We start from the raw sequence: 8,074 nt of genomic DNA, 5'->3' as shown, positions 1-8,074 counted from the left end.
CATGTGTTTCATATAAATGTTAAGGAACATGTGTAAGCTCAACAATGTCAAATTTCTATGTGTTTTTAGGTATATACAAGTAGTGATTCATTTAGAATTCATCTTAACTTATATCAGAACTTTGCCCGTTGAACCCTTTAACATATCAATGGATACACGGGTAGCACACACGAAGTACACACAACTATAATCCATCAATTCATATTCGTGAATGCTCATGTGAACATATAAACGGGAAGCTTTCTTTCGAGCCATATAACGGGAAGCTCCAGAGAGCCATGTAATGGGAAGCTTATACGAGCCAATATCGAGAAGGTTCAAGTGAGCCAATATCGAGAAGCTCCGGAGAGCCATTAATCGGGAAGCTCATGAAAGAGCCTTTAAATCAGGAAGCTCCGGAGAGCCATTAATCGGGAAGCTCATAAGAGCTACGATGTGTCCACAACACATGTAGGATCACAACCAATTGAGATGCTCCGAAGAGCTATTAACGGGAAGCTCGCAAGAACCATATAACGGGAAGCTCGTAAGAACCATATAACGGGAAGCTCATGAGAGCTAATAATGGGACGCTCTTTCAAGCTGTGGTGTGTCTGCAACACATGCAGGACCACAACCAATTCGGGAACCCTGTATCCATCGATTCTCGTTTATTCAAATGGGGCTTAATACTTGTCAGACATTATCGGATATGTGATTGATTTTCATACATGCCAATTATACAATTCACATACATAACATTCAATTGAAACATATAAATATACACAATTTAGTTACACGAACTTACCTCGACAAGTGTTCGTGTATTTGTAATCTACTTATCGAAACCACCTTTAAATTTTTGAAAAAAATAGGGATCGACTTTAAAAATGAAAATGGGAGTCGCCACCGATCTTTTAATGAGGTGTGATTGGATCACCTTGAAAATGATTTTAGGTCTACGAATTTTGAGAAAATAGGTTCGGGAGTCGGTTACGCATGAGGAAGGGTTAGCACCCTCGTGACGCCCAAAATTGGTACTGAATCGATTGTTTAATGTCTTAGTGTCGAAATTTGAAAAGATTTTAAAATACAATCCTTTGAAAAGAAAATTTGAATAAAATGAATCGGATGATAAGGCTCACTTATTTCAAAGAAACGAATTGTCACACTCAGTAAGTTAGAGTGCAACATTTCGAATCCTCAAAATTAAGTTTATCCTTTGGCTTTTAAAAACTATGCATTTCGAAAAGGGTATCTGATTATTTGGGTCAAATAAGGAAATCAAAACCCAGTAAGTTAGGGTTCGATTTCACAAAATTCCTAAATATCGAATATTGCCTTTATTTTCATTTGTTAGAAAAATCCTCGTCTCGAGAAAACAATATGTCATATCCAATGCGTTAGGACACCACGTCTCGAATTCCCGAGAATGAGCTTTTTATTTATGTTTATAATTAAAAAGGATATTAGGTCTCTTAGATCCTGAGGAAGATTGGAATCCAGTAAGTTAGGACACAATCTTTTCGAGGATCCCAAATTCCGGGTGTCACATTATTTTGAAAGCTTTTTGAATAAAAATGCTTTTGATATTTAAATAAAATGCAATCCTTTCGATAAATAAACGACATGGAATGAAAATGTATAACGCAAAAGGATAACTCATAATATACATAAGTGAATGACAAATAATCAATGAATACAAGTAGGCCAAATATAAAACAAGGTCTCCCCTTTTTCTTTTTTAAAAACTATATATATGTATAATTAGGTTCGAACATATATACAAAAGCTTGTTAGAGGAACAACTTAAAATTAATAATGATAATAAATGTGAAAGTAATAGTAATTTAATATAAGTCATAGATGCGTATAAAATAGTTTCTACCATGAAAATTCTTAAAATATAGTAATGCATGTAAAAATACAAAGACATTGAAGCATAAGTATAAGTCATTGAATCAATAAAATGTATAATGATGTTAAATTGGGTTTTGATGCACAATATATATACATATATATTAATACGTAATACCTTTTAAAAAAATAATAACGCATAACAAATTCGAAATGATAATACATAATGAATTTAAAACAAATACATAATAAATCTAAGCTAATAATACATGAAAATTTATGATGCTAATAATATATTGATTTAAAAATAATACATAATGAAATTTAACACTAATACATATTATTATAATATATAAGAAAAATTAAAGTATAGCACGTAAAAAATAGATAAATAAAATCTGAATAACATAACAACAACAAATTAATTATTGAACTAATTAATAAAAGGATCCAACCATAATTAGAACCGAATTAACAAGAAACAAAAGAAATTAAAAATAAAATGCGGGGTCAAAATGCGATTAAAATAAAATTAAAGAGCTACAAACAGAATTAAAATAAATAAAAAAGGGACCAAAGTGAGACGCGCGAATAACACGAGGGATCAAAAGGGGAAGTAATCCCAACACCTCGAAACGCTACGCTATGAGAAGGACTAAAGTGAAACAACAATGAAATATGAGGGGGAAATTTAGAAAATAAAGAAAAATCGGATTAAAACACTGACACAAATCAGGAGGACCGATGGCACAAATATTCCCTCCAAGACCAAAGCACGCAGATCTGGCCACGCCCGGGTCGGGTCATCGGGTTAATGGCCTTAAACGGCGTCGTTTTTGAAGCCACTGGAACGGCATCAAACGACGTCGTTTCTTGTCCGTCTATAAGCTAAAAAACCTAATCCCTTTGCAGCTGTTTCCATTTAAAATCAAACTTAAAAAACTTACCTATCCTCTCTATGCGCCGCTCTGCTAAATCATTTAACAGTGGCTTTTCGAATCCCATGCACGACTCCGATTGCGACGAAGCGAGCACGAGGTCAGTCACCAGGTACGTTCCTCACTCTAAACTTGCTTTCTCTTTTCCTTTTTTACACTAGCTATGAACAAAAGAATGAAAAAAAAAAAACGAAGAGAAACTTAAAAAAGAAACCTTGCGAAACTTAGTTTTCTCTGAATATTTTTTCTTTTTTTTGTATTCAATCTCCGTGTGTGTGTAAAATAAAAAAGGCTCTCTATTTTTTTATAGCCGAAATCATTGAGCAAATGAAATCCCCCAAATCCTTTTTACATTTTTCTTATTTTCTGCTAGTTTTTTCTTTGATTTGCTGTCGATTTCTGCTCCTTCTTTTTGTCCGTCTCTTGTTGCTTTGTGTGTTGCAGGTGTATGGCCGTATGGAGGAGCGTGGCGTGGAGGCACGCGTGTGGGAGGCTACTGTTGGCTGCGGCGCTGGAGGCTAAATGTTGTTAGGGTTTGCTGCAGTGTATTCTGGTGTTGGGCCATTCGGGCCGAGTTGGGTTATTGGATATTCAGGCTAGTGGGCTTAGGTAAACGGAGCTAAGTACAATTGGACCATTTGGGTTTAATATTCTGGGCCAATGTAAATCGACTATTTTGGACTGTTATAATTTTTTTGTTTGGTTTATATTTTTTTATTACGGGCCGGGCAAATTGGGCCTATTACACTACTAATCCAATACCTTCTCTTTTCCTCTTTTTAACTCCGTATTTGGTCTATCCGGATCTATATAAATGAATTTAACATCAATTCGTATTTAATTAATTTCAATTCACATTTTTGGCAAAATTACCATTTTGCCTCTATACTTTCATTTAATTACGATTTCATCCTTAGGCTCGGAAAATGAAATTCATGCAAGTTAATACTTATTCCAAGCCTAGTAAATTTTTATATATAATATTAATAGCCCATGTATTTCATAAAATTCAAAATTTTTCCATAAATTTTCTATCTTTTCAATTTAGTCCATAAATCTTAATTTCATCAAAATTCTCTTTACAAAAGTTGTTTATCTATCAACAACCTTTTATTTTCTACCATAAAACTTCATAATTCATGCATACTCATTCATGGCAAAACCCTAGCACTTTGATAACTTTACAAATTAATCCCCGAGATTGCTAGATTAAGCTATTACGATATCAGAAATATAAAAATTACTAAAAAAAGGACAAGAATACATACCTAATTAAGCCAAATAAGTTTCCTAGAGCTCAAGGAAAATTGGGAAACGGTGGGAGCGGACGTGGTTCATTTCTGTCACGAGATTCTTAAAGAAAACAATGATGTCGCTTGCTTAAATGATACTATTATTACCCTCATCCCTAAAATTCTGGAACCTTAAGATATGACTAATTTTTAGCCTATTAGTTTGTGTAAAGTTGTCTATAAAATTATCTCGAAGGTCCTCACAAATAGGTTGAAGAATACTCCCCCGGCGAGCATTAGCCAAAATCAAAGCGCTTTCGTTCCCGGGTGAATGATTCACGACAACATATTGATTGCTCATGAGCTACTTCACTATCTTTAAAGTCTGAAGAACCGGCGTAACAAAGGGTTCGTGATCAAACTCGATATGAGTAAGGTGTATGATCGTGTGGAATGGAATTTTATTGAGATGATGATGAAACGTTTGGGGTTTTCCAGCACTTGGATTGAAAAAATTATGATGTGCGCTAGCTCTGTTCGATATAGGATAAAGTGCAACATGGTCCTCTCTAAGCCTTTTATCCCGAAGCGAGGTCTTAAACAGGGAGATCCCCTTTCCCTTTATCTCTTTCTTTTTTGCATGGAAGCATTTTTGAGAATGTTGGCACATGCTCAGAATAAAAATGTAATTAAGGGTATTCAAGCAAGCTCTAATGGACCGTGCATTAATCACCTCTTTTTTGTGGACGACGCCCTAATTTTTATTCATAATAAAAAGAAGGACGTCAAGGCGGTGATGAAAATTTTAAATAATTTTACTAATGCTTCCGATCAAAATATTAACAATAATAAATCTATGATCCTTTTTAGCCCGAATACTCCCCATATTCAAAGACAATATTTTTGTGACTTCTGGGCATGAAAATGGTCAACAAACTTGATAATTACTTAGGTCTACCTTTACTTGTTGGAAGGAAAAATTCAAGTGCCTTTACTGATATTGTTAATAAATGTTCATGTAGGGCCAATATTTGGTCAAAGCGTTTTCTTTCCTTCAGGGGAAAGAAATTTTTATTAAAGCTATTTTACAATCCCCACCCACTTATGCTTTTTCGGTGTTCATGGCGCCTAAAAGGATAAATGAGGAGCTTCAATCTAAGATCAACAACACGTGGTGGAGAAGCAATGGCAAAGAGAGAGGTTGGTCTATGATGACTTAGGATCGGTTATGTCACCCTAAAGGCATGAGTGGTATGGTTTTTTGGGATCTACATATTTCAACGTTGCTCTCCTTGGCCGACAGGTATGGCTTCTTATCCAGTTCAAGGACACCCTTTGTTATAGGGTTCTTAGTTCCAAGTATTTTCCTGATGCAAATATCTTCCGTGCAAAAAGGGTTGACAAACCCTCCTTTACGTGGTCTAGCATTGCCCAAGCCGCAAAAGCTTTGGAAAATGGTTTTGTTTGACTAGTTGGTGATGGGAAAAAATCGATGTTCGGTATGATAGTTGGGGTTTTGAGGGTTTGTTTAGGGACTCCATTAACCATACTCTATTGACCGATGGTGAAAAGGTGGTTAAAGACTTATGGCTTCAGAACGCGCTGGTCTGGAATAAGGAGCGGGTGTGCGAGCTTTTTGGTCAAACGGTGGGGGACCAAATTTATGATTTACCCATTTCTAAAGGAAGTTTTGAAGACCGTTTGACTTGGATCCTTAATCCACATGGTTGTTACACTGTTAAGTCAGCTTACTCATGGCTCATTCTTAAGAGTGTTGGCTTTGGCCCTCATAGGATTTTCTGGTGCATTATTTGGAAGCTGAAGGTGTTGCCAAAAATTAAGGTGTTTGGATGGAAGTTGGTCATAAGATCCTCCTTACTTATAATAAAATTGCCCATATTCTTCAAGAGTTTGTGGGGAAATGCCCTCAATGTGATACCGATAAGGAGACCCTTATTCACACGCTGAAGGACTGTTCTTCGACAAGGGATATTCTGACTTATAAAGGGCTAGATAACCGGTTACTCAATGGCAACTACATAAGATGTATCAACTGGCTGGAAGACACTTTTCGAATCATGGATGCAAAGGCTGCAGCCGATTTTCTTACTCTCTTTTGGAACTGTTGGAGCAGTAGGAACAACAGGATTTTTATGGATAAGAAAGATAATGCTCGGGAGGTGTGGGAATGTGCTATAACCCTTAGCAAAGACTTTAGAGTGCATAATCTTGTTAATTCTCCTATTATTCTGGTGACCACTCCTTGCAAGACATGGACAAAGCCGCCTACTGGTGTCATTAAAATTAACTTTGACGCAACGGTCTTGAACGGTAGGATGGGTTATGGTGTTATTGCAAGAGACGAGGATGGTTTTGTGGTCGGTGGAAGTGGGAGGGGGGCTAAAGACTGTTCAATGAGTGCTGAATGGGTAGAAATGGAGGCATTTGAAGAAGGTTTGAAGGTTTCCAAGAGGTTGAAGAAGAAGCATATTATATTGGAATCTGATTGTACTAATTTGGTTAATAAAATTAATAATAGGAAGGATGATGTCACCATTATGGGCAGCCACATTAAAGCACTATGTATACAATTTGATAAGTATGAGTCGGTCAAAGTCAATTGGACTTATAGGAGTTGTAACTTAGTGGCTGATTTTATTTGTCACTTTGTTTTTCAAAATGATTGTAATTGGTGTTTTGACATGAATTATCTGACGGATATTCATGGAGTTATTATGGTGGATGCAATAAATTGAGTTGGATCATTTGTGATCCTCTTAAAAAAAAAAGTTTGCTAGAGCTCAAGCTCTTATGGCTAGGGTTTCCATGTCTTTAATTTGGGAAAGATGATAGAAAATGATGATATTTTCTTATTTAATTAATTATTCATCTTTTATTTTTTTTCCAATTTAATCATTTTCTTTATTGAATTTTCCAAGGATGACTAAGCATACTTATCTACTAACTCCTCTAAATGGTCTATTTGCCATATAAAGACCTCCAATTTTGAATTCCATAGCTATTTGATACATATAGCTACTAGAATTCAACTTTTGCATTTTATGCAATTTGGTCATTTCCATCTAATTAGACATGTAACTGATAAAATTTCTTTACGAAATTTTCATACGATATTTTAATCATAATGCAGACTATGAAATATTGTTAAAATAATTTTCTCTCCGGACTCGAATTTGTGGTCCTGAAACTACTATTCTGATTTTACTGAATACGGCTGTTACAAGATTTATCTTTGATCCATTGTGATTAAGATCAAATTGATGTGCCTAGTTGAGAGAAGGTTTGACAATTTCATAAGCTGCCCAAGTAACATTTTGAAAGATAAATAAATTCTTATTCTTTTAGATTCCTCAATCTTGCAACTTCATATGAAAACAAAGGTTAGAATAAAACCAAATCAGAAAAGAACCAGAAAAGAACCTATGTTATTGTTCAATTGGAACCACATGCAGCCACACTTCCTTTGCTGTCAGGCAATCTTGAAGCACATGGAGAGTATCATCTGTTTCATGACCACATATATTATAAGAACTAATATGACCAAGACCTCTTCGAGTGCGTTCCAAATTTCTTAGGAGTCTCTAGTTAAAAACTAGCCAAAGGAAAAAATGAACACTTTGGGGTCTTTGATATTTCCAAATGATCTTTCAACAGACTTCTTTGGGATTCCAAAAATCATTTTTTAAAGTCCAGAATGCACTACGAATAGAAAAAGACCCTAAAATCAAGTAAGCTCAAATCACTCTATTCGGCCTCGAGGCAAGATGTGGAGGGGGAATACTTATTATTGGTTTAATCACCTCTTCGGGCAGCCAAATACAGAATAGATCCATATTTCAAGTTCCATTAGGCATAACCAAATCTCTTAGAATGCAATCCAAGTTTAACCTTGTATGAGTAGGAACATGCGATACGACTCTTAGGATCTAGGAATCCTTCCAACAACAAATTCTTGTGCCATTACCAATTGACCAAGCTAATTTTTCATAGAAAAGAGACCATACCTTAAAGAAGGAACACTGACGCTATAAATGTGAACACTGACTC

Source organism: Gossypium raimondii, chromosome 8 (genome assembly GCF_025698545.1).
Source record: "Gossypium raimondii isolate GPD5lz chromosome 8, ASM2569854v1, whole genome shotgun sequence".
Lineage (NCBI taxonomy): Eukaryota > Viridiplantae > Streptophyta > Magnoliopsida > Malvales > Malvaceae > Gossypium > Gossypium raimondii.
Note: the sequence above shows the minus strand (reverse complement) of the source record.